Source organism: Salvelinus namaycush, chromosome 29 (genome assembly GCF_016432855.1).
Source record: "Salvelinus namaycush isolate Seneca chromosome 29, SaNama_1.0, whole genome shotgun sequence".
Taxonomy (NCBI): domain Eukaryota; kingdom Metazoa; phylum Chordata; class Actinopteri; order Salmoniformes; family Salmonidae; genus Salvelinus; species Salvelinus namaycush.
Genome location: NC_052335.1, coordinates 12,331,051 through 12,349,355, shown reverse-complemented (window position 1 = coordinate 12,349,355; position 18,305 = coordinate 12,331,051).

Genomic DNA, 18,305 nt, shown 5'->3' with positions numbered 1-18,305 from the left:
GGATGTTTCCAATTCACAATAACAGCATTTACAGTTGAACGGTGCCACATTGAAAGTCACTAAGCTCTTCAGGAAGGCCACTATACTGCCAATGTTTGTCTACTGAGATTTCAGGGCTGTATGCTCGATTTTATACACCTGTCAGCAACGGGTGTGGCTGAAACAGCCAAATCCACTAATTTGAAGGGGTCTCTACATACTTTTGCATATATAGTGTAGCTAGCATTTGGAACAACATGCTGTATTTGGAGTAACATGAGTTTACTGTAGGCCTACACATGTATCAATTGAAATGTCACCTGAAGCTTTAAGGGGAACTGCACCCGCTGATATGGCCTTGTTTTTTTGGCTTGCTCCTCAAGAAAAGCTGGCGACCATGACAGAAGCCAAACGTGAGTTGGCTTGTGGGTGTTGTTTGATGTGGATATTTCTTGGATATGTTCTTGCCACCACCACGTCACACCCATCTGTCAGAACCTTGCCCACAGCTGTTTCCCCTCACTCAATCACAACAAACAATCCTCCTGCAGGTTGAGTTCAATAACTACAGGCAGATGTATGGTGAGATGCCGGAGGAAGCTTTGAATATGTCAGTAGCCTACAGAGTAATGAGAGGAATGCAATTGTTGAATTTATGTAGATATTCTAAACTAAGTGTTTTCAAATGTACACTACCGTTCAAAAGTTTGGAGTCACTTAGAAATGTCCTTGTCTTTGAAAGAAAAGCATATTTTTTGTCCATTAAAATAATTGCTCAGAAAAACAGTGTAACATTGTTAATGATGTAAATGACTATTGTAGCTGGAAACGGCAGATTTTTTATGGAATATCTACATAGGCGTACAGAGGATAATTATCAGCAACCATCACTCCTGTGTTCCAATGGCACGTTGTGTTAGCTAATCCAGAATAATCCAAAAGGCTAATTGATTATTAGAAAACCCTTTTGCAATTATGTTAGCACAGCTAAAAACGGTTGTTCTGATTAAAATAAGTAATACAACTGGCTTTCTTCAGACTAGTTGAGTATCTGGAGCATCAGCATTTGTGGGTTCGACTACAGGCTCAAAATGGCCAGAAACAAAGACCTTTCTTCTGAAACTCGTCAGTCTATTCTTGTTCTGAGAAATGAAGGCTATCCCATGCAAGAAATTGCCAAGAAACTGAAGATCTTGTACAACTGTGTACTACTCCCTTCACAGAATAGCGCAAACTGGCGCTAACCAGAATAGAAAGAGGAGTGGGAGGCCCCGGTAGACAACTGAGCAAGAGGACAAGTACATTAGATTGTCTAGTTTGAGAAACAGATGCCTCACAAGTCCTCAACTGGCAGCTTCATTAAATAGTACCCGCAAAACACCAGTCTCAACGTCAACAGTGAAGAGGCGACTCTGGGATGCTGGCCTTCTAAGCAGAGTTGCAAAGTAAAAGCAATATCTCAGACTGGTCAATAAAAAGAAAAGATTAAGATGGGCAAAATAACACAGACACTGGGCAGTGTTATGGACAGACAAATCTAAGTTTGAGGTGTTCGGATCACAAAGAATAACATTCGTGAGACGCAGAAAAAATGAAAACATGCTGGAGTGCTTGACGCCATCTGTCAAGCATGGTCGTTTGATTCAGGTCTAGTGTGATTGAGGCAAAATAATAGCAAAAGTTAGTGAGCTAGCTAGCGTTAACCAACTTAGCTCTGCTAGCTATGGTACATCATCACATTTACTTCTGTTGAATTAAGACAAAACAAAGGCTACAAAACATTTCCATACACACAACAGCTGTTAGATACTGCTACCTGACAGATAGCTAGAGGTTAACTAGAGCTGAACTGGCTGTGGTAGCTACTAGCTAGCTGCTAGTAGTTCATTCACTTCAGTCGAGAGGGGATGAAACATTAGCTAACGTTGTAACATGTCAGTTACACTACTAGCTCAACACTGGGAATATGCAGTTGAAGTTGGAAGTTTACGTACACTTAGGTTGGAGTCATTAAAACTAGTTTTTCAACCACTCCACAAATTTCTTGTTAACAAACTATAGTTTTGGCAAGTCGGTTAGGACATCTACTTTGTGCACGACACAAGTAATCTTTCACTAAGTTAACTGTGCCTTTAAACAGCTTGGAAAATTTCAGAAAATGATGTCATGGCTGTAGAAGCTTCTGATAGGCTAATTGACATAATTTGAGTCAATTGGTGGTGTACCTGTGGATGTATTTCAATGCCTACCTTCAAACTCAGTGCCTCTTTGCTTGAAAATCAAAAGAAATCAGCCAAGACCTCAGAAAAACAATTGTAGACCTCCACAAGTCTGGTTCATTCTTGGGAACAATTTCCAAACGCCTGAAGGTACCATGTTCATCTGTACAACCAATAGTACGCAAGTATAAACACCATGGGACCACGCAGCCGTCATACCGCTCAGGAAAGAGACACTTTCTGTCTCCTAGAGATGAAAGTACCTTGGTGCGAAAAGTGCAAATCAATCCCAGAACAACAGCAAAGGACCTTGTGAAGATGCTGGAAGAAACAGGTACAAAAGTATCTATATCCACAGTAAAACGAGTCCTATATCGACATAACCTGAAAGGCCGTTCAGCAAGGAAGAAGCCACTGCTCCAAAACCGCCATAAAAAAGCCAGACTACGGTTACAACTGCACATGGGGACAAAGATCGTACTTTTTAGAGAAATGTCCTCTGGTCTGATGAAACAAAAATAGAACTGTTTGGCCATAATAACCATCTTTATGTTTGAAGGATAAAGGGGGATGCTTGCAAGCCGAAGAACACCATCCCAACCGTGAAGCACGGGGGTGGCAGCATCATGTTGTGGGGGTGCTTTGCTGCAGGAGGGACTGGTGCACTTCACAAAATAGATGGCATCATGAGAAAGGGAAATTATGTGGATATATTGAAGCAACATTTCAAGACATCAGTCAGGAAGTTAAAACTTGGTCATAAATGGGTCTTCCAAATGGACAATGACTTCCAAAGTTGTGGAAAAATGGCTTAAGGTCAACAAAGTCAAGGTATTGGAGTGGCCATCACAAAGCCCTGACCTCAATCCCATAGAACATTTGTGGGCAGAACTGAAAAAGAGTGTGCGAGCAAGGAGGCCTACAAACCTGACTCAGTTACACCAGCTCTGTCAGGAGGAATGGGCCAAAATTCACCCAACTTATTGTGGGAAGCTTGTGGAAGGCTACCCGAAATGTTTGACCCAAGTTAAACAATTTAAAGGCAATGCTACCAAATACTAATTGAGTATATGTAAACTTCTGACCCACTGGGAATGTGACGAAAGAAATAAAAGCTGAAATAAATCATTCTCTCTACTATTATTCTGACATTACACATTCTTAAAATAAAGTGGGGATCTTAACTGACCTAAAACAGGGAATTTTTACTAGGATTAAATGTCAGGAATTGTGAAAAACTTGAGTTTAAATGTATTTGGCTAAGGTGTATGTAAACTTCCGACTTCAACTGTGTCACGACTTCAACCGAGGCAGGCTCTCCTTCCCGTTCGGGTGGCGCTCGGCGGTCGTCGTCACCGGCCTACTAGCTGCCACTGACTCTTTTTCCTCCCCCTCCTTATGTGTTTATTTGTATCACCTGTGTTCAGTTAGTCGTTAATTAGTGTGGCTTTATTAGTCAGCCAGCCCGGACGCTTCTTTGTGCGGGATTGTTACATTGTAGCTTTTGGATTTCGGGAGTGGATATGGTTATTGTGGACTGGGTTTGTTTCTCGTGTCGTTGGACCGTTGTGTATGACACCCAGTACGTCCGTGTTGGACATTTTGTTTGCCAGTTGGGTATTAAAGACTCAACATATTGAAGCTCTGCTGTTCCTGCGTCTGACTTCGCACCCCCCCGACACCCAGGTCGTTACAGAATCCCGCACCAAATAAATGGAGTCAGCAGGAGCAGCAGCCAACCCTCTCCCATCGATGGAGGAACGGGTTCTCCACCACACCACCGTCCTCCATCGGATCGGATCAGCCATGGACCAGATGATGGAGAGAATGGAGCGATGGGAGAGGAGTGGGCTCCTCTCTCCACCTTCGGCTCCCCTCCCTCAGGACTCTCCATCCCCCGGCTCCAGCGCGCTCCGTCTTACGCTCCCGAGGGATTATGATGGAGCGGCGGCAGGGTGTCAGGGGTTCTTACTCCAGCTGGAGCTATACCTGGCCACTGTTCGCCCCACTCCCTCGGGAGCGGAGAGGGTGAGTGTCCTCGTCTCCTGCCTAACGGGTCGTGCTCTGGAGTGGGCCAACGCAGTCTGGAATGGCCCGGACTCAGCGAAGGAGCACTACCCGGAGTTTACCCGTCGTTTTCGTGCCGTGTTTGACCACCCCCCAGAGGGCCGAGCGGCGGGTGAGAGACTATTTTATCTCAGGCAGGAGAAGAGGAGCGCACAGGATTTCGCGCTGGAGTTCCGGACCTTGGCCGCGGGATCAGGGTAGAACGACAGGGCCCTTATTGACCACTACCGGTGTAGTCTCCGGGAGGACGTCCGCAGGGAGCTAGCGTGTCGGGACATCGCTCTTTCTTTGGATGAGCTTATCGACATGTCCATCCGACTGGACAATCTGCTGGCTGCCCGCGGGCGTTCGGAGAGGGTCCTGTGCGTTCCACCACCCAGCGCCCCGGCTCCCATCCCGATGGAGTTGGGAGGGGCCGCGCCTAGGGGTATCGGAGGAGGAGGCCTCCCCTGCACCAGCTGTGGTCGGAGAGGACACACGGTCGATCGGTGCTGGGGGGGTCTATCTGGGAGTCGAGATGTCAGGCGGAACGCTTCTCGATCACCCCAGGTGAGTCAGCACCAAACTCACTCAGAACCCCCTGTTGGTCACATGTTTGTCTCAATTTTTTTCCTTTATTTTTTCCCCTCTTCCCAGCATAGGGCACTAGTCGATTCAGGTGCAGCTGGGAACTTTATGGATCGCGGACTCGCCCAAAAGTTGGGCGTTCCGCTTGTGCCGATAGATTCTCCCTTTCCCGTGCACTCCCTAGATAGCCGGCCATTAGGGTCAGGGGTGGTCAGGGAGGCCACAGTTCCCCTGGACATGGTGACGCAGGGGAATCATAGGGAACGTATCAGTCTCTTTATTATTGATTCGCCTGCGTTTCCAGTGGTGCTGGGTATTCCCTGGTTGGCCCGGCACAATCCCAATATTTCGTGGAGACAGGGGGTTCTCCAGGGGTGGTCAGAGGAGTGTTCTGGAAGGTGTCTGGGAGTTTCCATTGGTGCCACGTCGGTGGAGAGTCCAGACCAGGGTTCCACGGTGCGCATTCCCCCCGAGTATGCCGATTTGGCAATCGCTTTCTGTAAAAAGAAAGCGACGAAATTACCACCACATCGACCGGGTAGGGATTGTGCGATAGATCTCCAGGTTAACGCTGCGCTTCCCAAGAGTCACGTGTACCCTTTGTCCCAAGAGGAGACGTTGGCTATGGAGACATATGTCGCGGAGTCTCTGGGACAGGGGTACATTCGGCCCTCCATCTCACCCGTCTCCTCGAGTTTCTTTTTTGTGAAGAAGAAGGAGGGAGGTTTGCGTCCGTGTATTGATTATAGAGGTCTAAATGCCATCACAGTGGGGTTTAGTTACCCACTACCTCTCATCGCTTCGGCGGTGGAATCATTTCACGGAGCGCAGTTCTTTACAAAACTGGACCTCAGGAGCGCGTACAGTCTGGTGCGTATTCGGAAAGGAGACGAGTGGAAAACCGCATTTAGTACCACATCGGGCCACTATGAGTACTGCGTCATGCCGTATGGGTTAAAGAATGCTCCAGCCGTTTTCCAATCCTTTGTAGACGACATTCTCAGGGACCTGCACGTGCAGGGGGTAGTTGTGTATATCGATGACATTCTGATCTACTCAACTACTCAAGCCGCGCATGTATCTCTGGTGCGCAAAGTGCTTGGCAGACTGCTGGAGCATGACCTATACGTCAAGGCTGAGAAGTGTGTGTTCTCCAAACAAGCCGTCTCCTTCCTGGGTTATCGCATTTCCACCTCGGGGGTGGTGGTGGAGAGTGACCGCATAAAGGCCGTGCGTAATTGGCCGACTCCAACCACGGTGAAAGAGGTGCAGCGGTTTTTGGGTTTTGCCAACTACTACCGGAGATTTATCCGGGGTTTTGGTCAGGTAGCGGCTCCCATTACCTCACTGCTAAAGGGGGGCCCGGTGCGGTTGCGGTGGTCAGCGGCGGCGGACGGAGCTTTCAACAGGTTGAAGGCTCTGTTCACGGATGCTCCCGTGTTGGCGCATCCGGATCCCTCTTTAGCATTCATAGTGGAGGTGGACGCGTCCGAGGCTGGGGTGGGTGCCGTGCTATCACAGCGCTCGGGTACGCCACCAAAACTCCGCCCCTGCGCTTTCTTCTCTAGTAAGCTCAGTGCAGCGGAGCGTAACTATGATGTGGGGGATCGGGAGTTGTTAGCGGTGGTCAGGGCTCTGAAGGTGTGGAGACACTGGCTTGAGGGGGCTAAGTACCCCTTTCTCATCTGGACCGACCACCAGAATCTGGAGTATATTCGGGCAGCTCGGAGACTGAACCCGCGTCAGGCAAGGTGGGCCATGTTTTTCACCCGGTTTAGGTTCACGTTGTCCTACAGACCCGGCTCCCAAAACGTAAAGGCTGACGCACTGTCCCGCCTTTACGACACGGAGGATAGGACCACCGAACCCACTCCCATCATCCCCGCCTCGAGGCTGATAGCGCCAGTGGTATGGGAGGTGGACTCGGACATCGAGCGGGCGCTACGGGCGGAACCTGCGCCTCCTCAGTGTCCGGCGGGCCGTAAGTACGTACCGCTTGGTGTTCGGGACCGACTGATTCGGTGGGCTCATGTCCTACCCTCCTCGGGTCACCCTGGGGTGACGAGGACAGTGGGGAGCCTTCGGGGAAGGTATTGGTGGCCTACCTTAGCTCGGGACGTTAGGGTTTATGTCTCCTCCTGTTCGGTATGCGCTCAGAGTAAGGCTCCTAGGCACCTTCCTAGAGGGAAGTTGCAACCCCTCCCCGTTCCACAACGGCCATGGTCTCATCTGTCCGTGGACTTCCTGACCGATCTCCCCCCTTCTCAGGGAAACACTACGGTTCTGGTAATTGTGGATCGGTTTTCTAAGTTCTGCCGTCTCCTCCCGTTGCCCGGTATCCCTACTGCCCTACAGACTGCGGAGGCCTTATTCACCCACGTCTTCCGGCACTACGGGGTGCCGGAGGACATCGTTTCTGATCGGGGCCCCCAGTTCACGTCCCGAGTATGGAGGGCGTTCATGGAGCGTCTGGGGGTCACGGTCAGCTTGACTTCCGGTTTTCACCCCGAGAGTAATGGGCAGGTGGAGAGAGTGAACCAGGAGGTGGGTAGGTTTCTGCGGTCGTATTGCCAGGACCGGCCAGGGGAGTGGGCGAGATACATTCCCTGGGCCGAGATGGCCCAGAACTCACTACGCCACTCCTCTACTAATGTGTCCCCCTTTCAGTGTGTGTTGGGGTACCAGCCGGTCCTGGCACCATGGCATCCGAGCCAGACCGAGGCTCCTGCGGTGGAGGAGTGGGTACAGCGCTCCAAAGAGACCTGGAGGGCCGTCCAGGAGTCCCTTCAACAAGCTACTAGTAGGCAGAAGAGGAGCGCTGACCGCCACCGCAGTGAGGCTCCCGTGTTTGTACCGGGGGAAAGGGTCTGGCTCTCGACCCGAAACCTACCCCTCCGCTTGCCCTGCCGGAAGCTGAGGCCGCAGTGTGTAGGGCCCTTCAAAGTCCTGAGGAGAATAAACGAGGTGTGTTATCGATTAAAACTCCCTTCCTATTATCGTATTAACCCCTCGTTTCATGTGTCTCTCCTCAGGCCGGTGGTAGCTGGTCCCCTGCAGGACGGTGAGGTGCCGGAGGTCCCTCCCCCCCCTCTGGACATCGAGGGGTCCCCGGCGTACACGATACGGGCCATTCTGGACTCGAGACGCCGGGTGAGGGGCCTGCAGTACCTCGTGGACTGGGAGGGGTACGGTCCGGAGGAGAGGTGCTGGGTACCGGTGGAGGACATGTTGGATCCATCTATGTTAAGGGATTTCCATCGCCTCCATCCGGATCGCCCCGCGCCTCGTCCTCCGGGTCGACCTCGAGGCCGGTGTCGGCGCGCTGCGGGAGCCGCGCGTCAGAGGGGGGGTACTGTCACGACTTCAACCGAGGCAGGCTCTCCTTCCCGTTCGGGTGGCGCTCGGCGGTCGTCGTCACCGGCCTACTAGCTGCCACTGACTCTTTTTCCTCCCCCTCCTTATGTGTTTATTTGTATCACCTGTGTTCAGTTAGTCGTTAATTAGTGTGGCTTTATTAGTCAGCCAGCCCGGACGCTTCTTTGTGCGGGATTGTTACATTGTAGCTTTTGGATTTCGGGAGTGGATATGGTTATTGTGGACTGGGTTTGTTTCTCGTGTCGTTGGACCGTTGTGTATGACACCCAGTACGTCCGTGTTGGACATTTTGTTTGCCAGTTGGGTATTTAAAGACTCAACATATTGAAGCTCTGCTGTTCCTGCGTCTGACTTCGCACCCCCCCGACACCCAGGTCGTTACAAACTGTATATATTTTTTTCTGTCAAACAGCAGTTAGAAAGGGAAATTAGCTAGATCAGTCAACTAAAGAGTAGCCAGTTTCTGCTCTGCTTGCTTTTACAACTCGAAAAAAGTGCACCACAGACAGCAGCTGCCTCTATTCAACTTTCCCGTGCTGGTCCTATACGCCAGCCTTTCAGAAGCTTTGTCTTCACACAGCCTCTCCGCAAGCTCTGTGGTGTCTTTGCAGTCCTAAATCCAGCCTGCTCAAACCGGCAAAATCAAATCAAATCAAGTTTATTTTATATAGCCCTTCGTACATCAGCTAATATCTCGAAGTGCTGTACAGAAACCCAGCCTAAAACCCCAAACAGCAAGCAATGCAGGTGTAGAAGCACGGTGGCTAGGAAAAACTCCCTAGAAAGGTCAAAACCTAGGAAGAAACCTAGAGAGGAACCAGGCTATGAGGGGTGGCCAGTCCTCTTCTGGCTGTGCCGGGTGGAGATTATAACAGAACATGGCCAAGATGTTCAAATGTTCATAGATGACCAGCATGGTCAAATAATAATAATTACAGTAGTTATCGAGGGTGTAGCAAGTCAGCACCTCAGGAGTAAATGTCAGTTGGCTTTTCATAGCCGATCATTAAGAGTATCTCTACCGCTCCTGCAGTCTCTAGAGAGTTGAAAACAGCAGGTCTGGGACAGGTAGCACATCCGGTGGACAGGTCAGGGTTCCATAGCCGCAGGCAGAACAGTTGAAACTGGAACAGCAGCAAGGCCAGGTGGACTGGGGACAGCAAGGAGTCATCATGCCCGGTAGTCTTGACGCATGGTCCTAGGGCTCAGGTCCTCCGAGAGAGAGAAAGAAAGAGAGAAGGAGAGAATTAGAGAGAGCATACTTAAATTCACACAGGACACCGGATAAGACAGGAGAAGTACTCCAGATATTACCAACTGACCCTAGCCCCCCGACACATAAACTACTGCAGCATAAATACTGGAGGCTGAGACAGGAGGGGTCAGGAGACACTGTGGCCCCATCCGATGATACCCCCGGACAGGGCCAAACAGGAAGGATATAACCCCACCCACTTTGCCAAAGCACTAGAGGGATATCTTCAACCACCAACTTACAATCCTTAGACAAGGCCGAGTATAGCCCACAAAGATCTCCACCACAGCACAAACCAAGGGGGGGCGCCAACCCAGACAGGAAGATCACGTCAGTAACTCAACCCACTCAAGTGACGCACCCCTCCTAGGGACGGCATGAAAGAGCACCAGTAAGCCAGTGACTCAGCCCCTGTAATAGGGTTAGAGGCAGAGAATCCCAGTGGAGAGAGGGAAACCGGCCATGCAGAGACAGCAAGGGCGGTTCGTTGCTCCAGAGCCTTTCCGTTCACCTTCACACTCCTGGGCCAGACTACACTCAATCATATGACCTACTGAAGAGATAAGTCTTCAGTAAAGACTTAAAGGTTGAGACCGAGTCTGCGTCTCTCACATGGGTAGGCAGACCATTCCATAAAAATGGAGATCTATAGGAGAAAGCCCTGCCTCCAGCTGTTTGCTTAGAAATTCTAGGAACAATTAGGAGGCCTGCGTCTTGTGACCGTAGCGTACGTGTAGGTATGTACGGCAGGACCAACTCGGAAAGATAGGTAGGAGCAAGCCAATGTAACGCTTTATAGGTTATCAGTAAAACCTTGAAATCAGCCCTTGCCTTAACAGGAAGCCAGTTAAGGCAAACAGCCCACCTGACCGCTCTGAGGAGTTCACATGGTCCTAAAGCACACTGGTGCTGCGTTTTATATCACAGTGCAATTATAAAATTGTTGGGGACAAAAATGCAATTTCAGAATGTGGGGGGGGTCATGTCCCCCCCGTCCCCAGTGAAAGTGATGCCCCTGAAAATAACAATATGACAACCACACTCTCACCAAGACACATTTGGTTCTGAGAACATTATGCGCTAGCTGGGGAGCATTCAAAACTATTTTTCCCAGTCAGGGCTAGTTGTTTTCAAGTTCCCAGTTGTCTTGAATGCACTGAAGTTGGAAGTCTGAGATTTCCTAGGTCACAGTTGTTCTGAACTCTAAATTATCTCTAGTGACGAGAACCTTGTCGTGATGACGCAGCACAACATGATTTCCAGGGGTGCATTCAATTCCATTCAACATTTGCTACATTGCGTGATGGTTTGTACTGAACGACATGTTTCCCCAAAACGGTGCGCACTGATCCTCAACAGCCTTTGAGGTACGTTTGCTCGTGTCTGGTGGGACATCTGTTTAATTCAATGTTGCACACTGTTTTTGTCATACTGAATGCAGCCCTGATTTCCCAGATGGGTCACTTAGAAGTTAAATTATAGTAAAAATTGTTATTTTACCATTTCCTGACGGCTCATACAGAGTTTAATTCAGTTGCTCTATCGATCGCTAGATATATTCAGTCTAAGACTGGCATTGTAGAAGTCGTTTCTGTTGACGTCAAAGTGAAGGACGTTGTACAAAGCCAATGACTGGAAGGTAGCATAGCAGTTAGAGCGTAGGGACAGTAACCGAAAGGTCGCTAGTTTGAATACCCAAGCTGACAAGGTGGAAAAATCTATCGATGTGCCCTTGAGCAAGGCACTTAACCTTAATTTGCTCCAGGGGTGCTGTACTACTATGGCTGACCCTGTAAAACAACACATCTCACTGCATCTATCTGGTATTACTGTATGTGACAATAAAACCCATGTGTTTTCAGACTCTGGCCCAACCTATTGGTTTCTGGGACCAATCAGAACGGTTTGAATGTGTTCGCATTCGGGGAGGAGATCAAATCCAGACTCATCGTGGAGAGCAAATGTTAGTGGGCCTGGCGTGTGGACGGGTAGCCAGGCAAATTTTATTCACTCATAGAACATAGACTATCACTGGCAGGAGTTTCATCACTGTCCTTTCTGGAGTAGATTATCCCTTTAATAGATACAGTCACAATCGCTGATCACAGGATATGTTTTCTCACCCACTCAGTCACCATAAGACCTAGCTTACCCACAATAAAGAGTGTGTCCCAAATAGGACCCTATTCCCTTTGTAGTGCAATACTTTTAACCAGGCCCATTGTGCTCTGGCCAAAAGTAGGTCACTATATAGGGAAAGGGATATTAATTGGGACTTAGACAAAGTGAGTCAAGTACATATCACAATTGACTTGTTATGATTGACCATATTAGAAGCCAACTCTTGAACACACAAACATATAGCTAGCAACATACTGCCACAATGACATGCCTGTGTGACCTGATCCTTATCCGCTCCTCTATCAATGGGCATATTTTCTACCTATAAAGTATCCCTTCTTGGTAACTCTTTAGAATAGGGATCATAAAGGGTTCATCATTTGTTTATTGGCCATCAATGGAGACACTATAGATCATTAATTAAACAGATAACATTTGTTGGTTAAAATGGTAAGATCATTCATAAACATTACACCAGTACAAGGTGGAACATTACGAGCTCAGTAGTCATAGCCTGTTTTGCTTAGTGTTGCCAGCTAAGATATTCCTGGAACAGAAAACAAACACGCCTGATCTGTGGAATCAGTGGAATGTCAGATAGTGAATTTAAAACAATGGACTTTTCCTCCTGAAGTCAAGTGCAGGACTCTGAAGTAGAGCTTTAAAAGCCTTCCAGGTCATGTTACAACATCTTTTCCTGTTTGGTCAATATGTTTTAGCACACCACATACGTACTGTACATATGTTTCAGCACACACACACACACACACACACACACACACACACACACACACACACACACACACACACACACACACACACACACACACACACACACACACACACACACACACACACACACACACACAAAAACAATACAAATCTCGCTACAACAGCCTTGAGGTCTTCTAGATACATATAAATAGTGCTGGAAGATAAACCGTGCTTCTCCTTGATGCATTATTAAAGTCTGTCTTTCAGATGCTATAAACAACAACACACTTGGTAAGTGTGTGTTCTCTTGGCACAGTAAACTAAAGTGGATTATGGGGTTAGCCAAAGGCTAAATAGAATCATCAAACACAACTCTGAACACACTACACGGTGGGATCAATACAATAACAACCAGTAACTTGGTTGGGAATATATCAATTGGTAAGAGTTTGATTGAATAGTATTTCACTTCTTACCCTACTAGATGGCACTGTGGAACCATGGACATAGTATAAAGGAAACTTACCCTCATATCACCAAATATTGAAGTCTTTCTTTGGTTTAATATCACTGTTGTATACCTCAATATACGACAGCAATGTTCTTACACAATGTGAACTCTGAGATTAAGACATTTTATTTACTGATAACATCAAACCAATTTATTCTCTGTCCGATTGATTTTCAACGGGAGAGTTTGTACTCTATACAAGGTTATATACCATTCACTGTGCTATAATAAATGATCTAGTCTGGCCCTGCCAACCTGCATAGAGGTCGTTAAGACCAGTAGTGTGCGTCCCAAATGACACCCCATTCCTTCCAAAGTGCACAACTTTTGACCAGAGCCCTATGGGCCCAGGTCAAAAGAAGTGCATAAAGGGAATAGGGTGCCATTTGGGAGTAGAGCTATTCCTAAATTGAGAGTGGAGATAACACTGTAAAGATTTAATAAGATCAAGGACAGGGTTAAGTGGGAGGAGGCTGTGGATCTAATAGACGACGCACTACATTGTCACAGTGTTGTTACAGTGTTGCCACAGAGTTGTTCCAGTGTTGCCACAGAGTTGTTCCAGTGTTGCCACAGAGTTGTTCCAGTGTTGCCACAGAGTTGTTACAGTGTTGCCACAGAGTTGTTACAGTTTTGCCACAGTGTTGTTACAGTGTTGCCACAGAGTTGTTACAGTTTTGCCACAGTGTTGTTACAGTGTTGCCACAGAGTTGTTACAGTTTTGCCACAGTGTTGTTACAGTGAGTAGATTTAGTAGTGATTAGAATATAATCAATTCTGATTAATTGGGTATTTTCGTTGGCAATATAAGCTTCTCCAGTAGACTATTCATGGAATAGAATTAATAACGAACTATTGGCAACACACATTGATCAATTACCTTTCAATGTTATTTAGAGGTCTGCATTTTCGGTACGATTTTTGTGATCGGATATGTAGCCGTCAAATATACACAGCCACTATTGTATCAGCATTTAATTTGCCTGTGGTAAAACACTTTCCCTGATCTGTTATCGCTACTCATGTATGCAAATGTAGAGATGCATAGATAGTGTTGTTGTTGCAGATGAGGCACTTCGGTAAGAGACCAGTAGATATACATTACCCAATTCATTTCCTGCTAAGTTAAATCCCTGCAAAACAATCTCCACAATATGACAGATTAGACTACATGTGTCTGTAATCGTAAACATGCATCAACCCTAAATTAAATATCCACATAGGAACAACCACTTAATTATTGTGTGTCTCCTCTAACAGGTAAACACGTCCTTGGTAATGTACTGCATGTTGTTGGCTGTGTTTTACATTCATTTGATGCGTTCCTTTACTGTAGATAAAACTCAATAGTATTGTCACATACACTGGATAGGTGCAGTGAAATGTGTTGTTTTACAGGGTCAGCCATAGTAGTGTGGCACCCCTGGAGCAAATTAAGGTTAAGTGCCCTGCTCAAGGGCACATCGACATTTATCACCTTGTCGGCTCGAGTATTCGAACCAGCGACTTTTCGATTACTGGTCCAACGCTCTAACTGCTATGCTACCTGCCGATTGATTGATGATCTAGGCTAATGCCTAGATGATATATTCACAGCCTTTGTAGTCATTTCCCTATGTTGATGTGATCTAATGAAATCATCAAGGGGCATCAATCTCTCCCTATACACCCTAGACAGCCTATTAGAGACCGAAGTTTCGACAAAATAACTATACACACACACACACACACACACACACACACACACACACACACACACACACACACACACACACACACACACACACACACACACACACACACACACACACACACACACACACACACACACACACACCAACACACACACGCATAATTCAACGTCATTTGTCATACTTTAACGCCATGCACTTAATAATAAATGAACAAATAACGGATGAAATGATGAAATAAGCTCTAATATACAGGCTGATGAAAGACAATAGATGACCACCTGGCAGTCCATTTATTTATAAACCTAAGCATTACAAATTACATTGTCGGCACCGGCTAAGGTCCTCCCAACCAGGAGATGGATGAATTCATCTCAATGTTATTGTCGGTTAATACATGGCAGAGGACAAAAATGCCCTATATCAACTATATCTAACAATGTGACATTTCAATTTACTGTATGTGTATGGTTAATGGGGGATGATGATTTTAGAAGATTTTAGAATCATTGCCTATTATAATTTACCAGTGAATGTTAGAAGATAGGGAGGGGAAGCAAAGAGGAGCAAGTGAAACGTGGAAGAAATCATCATCGTAGACGTCGCCACCATCTAAAATCCAAAGGGACACTACTATTAGCCATTAGGCCCGACAATAACACAGCTGGTCTTTTATTAAATGAAGACTTTGTCCCAGCCATCACTCAATCACACTTCACAACACATTCCAGAGCTGTCAGTCTGCTAAACACTGAATTCCAGGCAGCCATGCCTCTCTCTCAGCCACTGTGTGTGTGTGTGTGTTGGAGGGAGGGTTGTCTCTGACTGACACAACCATTAGAGCGTTTTTACGGCTGTCTAAACCTTCTTCTTATAATGGATTATCCTCCCTGGGAATGGGAGAGGAGAGGGGAAGAGAGGAGAGGGGAGGAAAAGGGAGGGGAAGAGAGTTTGAAGTACCAAGCTTTATTAGTCGTATGTACGGGATACACATGGTATACACCATCCAACCAAATGCTTCTTGGAGATTCCTTCTCGACAATGCAACAACAATAAGAAAATATAAGAATATGAAAATTAAGTAAATGGCTCAGTAGAATAGAAAAGATTTTAGCATAAGTATAATACTGAAAAGCAGAAATGAGAGGACTGGAGATGAGGGGAGAGGCCCTGTTCAGCTCTCCAGGATTCCCAGGGTTGTCCCAGTGCAACAGAGGTGGTTCGTAACCACACTTGCTTGATGAGTAACCTTGCCTGAGGTCTTGCTTAATGATTAGGCTTTAACTCAGTGGGCTAAGACAGTCTTGTGGCGCAGAGGAGACATGGGCCACTGCTGAGGAGCGGAGACTCTCTCTGCAGCTCTCCAGGGTTCAGAGGGTAGCCTCAGCTATATACCCACTCCCTGACTGACTGCTCAGTCATCAAATGACTAGTCTCGCGAGCAATAGCCAAATCACAAGCCACATGAATGTCAGTCAAGTGAGACTAATCCAATGAGTTTAAAGCTCAGAACCCAGACTACCAGGCTAGTCTGGCAATGTGATGAGTGAATGATGCAATTCAGGCAACATGGAAGACCTAATGAAAAGAACGTGACTGGTTGAAGATGACAGGATTCCTTAGATGGTAGGTTATATGGGGACTGAATGAGAATGTCCTTCTGTTTATCATTTACATTGACAGTAGAATCAAATTGTCCACACTCAGACTGACTCAAAACCATAAAACAGAGGTGGTAATTATATGGAAAGAGCAAGGGACAAAGAGAGGGATTTCAGCATGACCTTATAAGCAGTGGGAAAACAAATCTACAGAGTAAGATCTTTGTCCAGAACTTTAGACAGGTCAAAATGATCATGGAGCACACCCATTTATCACTAAACCCAATCGCTTTCGCCTACCCACCATTAACAGGAAAGGAAAATATCACAGAAACACATTGCAAATAACTATAAACCACCCTTTAAGTGACCACAGCGAAAGAAATACATTTTTCCTTTACAACTCAATATTGTTTCTTTCTGGATTTTGCTCCATTTTGGAGCAAGGATAAGAACCTATCAATCGTGTATGTGTTCTGTCTGCACATTGAAGATTCCATTGTGGAAGGACACAATAGTATTTGGCTGTTTATGTGCAAAGCCAAACAAAAGCTGGCCAAAGAACCAATTTCCTCTTTGTTACCTTCATGAATAAGAAACCCATTCATCCTCCGCTGTTCCACATTCACAACCCAAACAACAGAGTAGTGAAGAGCCATTATCAAGCTGTCTGAGAAAATTAACTACACCTCACAGTCTCAACAATAATGGTCAAAGCTCAACTGAGAATTGAAGGAATACTGTACACTGAGGGTGTCTGTGGTAGGGCTAACCCACCAGACACAGATGTCAGTTCAACATCTAGTTTTGATGTACATTTGGTTGATTTGTCAACTAACCTGAATTCAACAACAAATTCACCATGCCATTGGATTTCAGATCAATTCCATTATGTTGATGACTATTTTCCAAACCCAATCAGTTTTCCATATTGATTCAGCTCATTGATATGGAAAACACAAGTTTTCCATATTCAACGTCATCACATAGATTTTTGTTGTTGAAATGACAGAAACAACATTGATTCAACCAGTTTTTCCCCCAGTGGGATGCTTAAAAAGCTAAATTGAATTTGTAGACTATAGCATCATCATAAAGGCTGAGATGTTCCTGATATTGTTGTGTAAAGGGCTTGGCCAGTCCCATTATAATACTACAGGTAGATATCATTTTAAACCATCATTTGTGCCAGGAGTCTTTCCCTGACCATACAGCCTGACTAGGAAACACTGGGCCGTAGTTGTAGCACAATACAAAGGCTCAGAGGTCAAGGTCACTTTGTCAGGATATCTCTTAGTCCTGTCACCTATGATGTCAACACATCAACATTACAGATTAGATCAGTCAAGGGTGCACATTTGTGTCTGAACAACCCACAATAAATACATTTGACCAGCAATAACAGTTACGCGCACTGCAGACTTTGCCACCACCATGAACCAGTAGACGCAGCCTTACATCAGACCAGTAATAACTTTGTTTATTGATTCCTCTGGCTGTGGCCTGATTCTCTGACTCCACGGCTTGTCTCACACCTCCACAGCGAGTCCATTGTCTCCACCGTGGTCTGAAAAGCATCTCCCGCTGAGAGGCTATCAGATGACAATCACCGATTCCGCTCCTCTCCACATGCTAAAGGTCAACACAATAAAACGCACCACTTTACAATGAAGCTAGTCACGCTTTAATGTTTCTCAGAGGGCTGTGGAGACAAGAGGACACGCAGGCACACACCATGTCATCCCTGTGAAGCCTGTAAACAAACAGTCACGTTCAGTCCGACCTCTCACTGGGGGAGGAAATTAATTCTGATGGCAACATAAGAGCTGTGACTGGAGACAGGCAGCGAAGCCTTGAAGAGACACACTGGTGAAGTGGAGTGTGAAAACTGTCTATCGGAGAATCGGCACGGGGGCCTAAATAAAGTCAGAGAACCGTCTACCATCTAAGCTGCTATACTTGGCATCCTGTGATGATGCTGTAGTTATTGATTTGCCCTGGTATCAGTCTAGTCTTTTCTGTCTGAGTAGGAACTCTAGGGGCCAGATTGTAGTGTTTGGGAGGAGAAAATGTAGTTCAACCGCAAATAGAATTACAGTACACCTGGGAGGTAGAAAAATAGCAAGGTAAACAGTTATGTGAAAGAGTAAGACATTGATATAAAGTTGAAATGAAGACATGTCGCTGCTTTGATTTTGGCGTTTT